Source organism: Bison bison, unplaced genomic scaffold (genome assembly GCF_000754665.1).
Source record: "Bison bison bison isolate TAMUID 2011002044 unplaced genomic scaffold, Bison_UMD1.0 scf7180017864041, whole genome shotgun sequence".
NCBI classification, from domain to species: domain Eukaryota; kingdom Metazoa; phylum Chordata; class Mammalia; order Artiodactyla; family Bovidae; genus Bison; species Bison bison.
In genome coordinates, this window is record NW_011494613.1 from 633,388 (window position 1) to 634,106 (window position 719).

Sequence of the window (719 nt, forward strand, 5' to 3'; positions counted from 1 at the left end):
TTTACTGGTTGCTTCTAAAATGTAATAGCATGACTTACCATAAAGCCACAGAAATGAACATGGTACACTGTGCTGGTACAAAACAACCAACCAATAAAACAGAATGGAGAGCCCAGAAGCAGATCCATGCACACTTGGAAATTTGATAAGACAGAGATGCCGTTTAGGTCACTGGAGAAAGAATGGACTTTTCAATAAAGAGTGCTAAGTATCCACAAGGAAAAAAGGAATCAGTGATAGATAAAATAATTAGATATGAGTACATATTTTAGAAACATTTCAAAGAAAATAGAGAATTATCTGTGACCTCAGGGTTAGGAGAGAGCTATTAAACAAGACACAAAAAGTGTTAACCATAAAATGACAAATTCGACCATCTTAAAAAAACTTTATTAAAAGAAACCATGAGGAAGGTGAAATGAGAGCCACAAAATGAGAGAAAATATTTGCAATATATCACTCACAAAAATCTGCTACCCACAATGTATTTTTAAATTTATTTTAAAAAGTAAAATAAAAAAACAGATAATAATCAGGAAAATAAAATTAAAATTGCAATGAAAAATTGGTAAAAATACATATTTAGATTGGTAAAAATTAAATTTGTGAAGTACTGACAAGAATGAAGATTCTTATGGGAAGTTTGGGAGATTCTCAAATAGAATTTCTCCATTTTTTTTTTAATGAACCCTGGCTCTGAGTCTTTTTTTTTTTTTTTT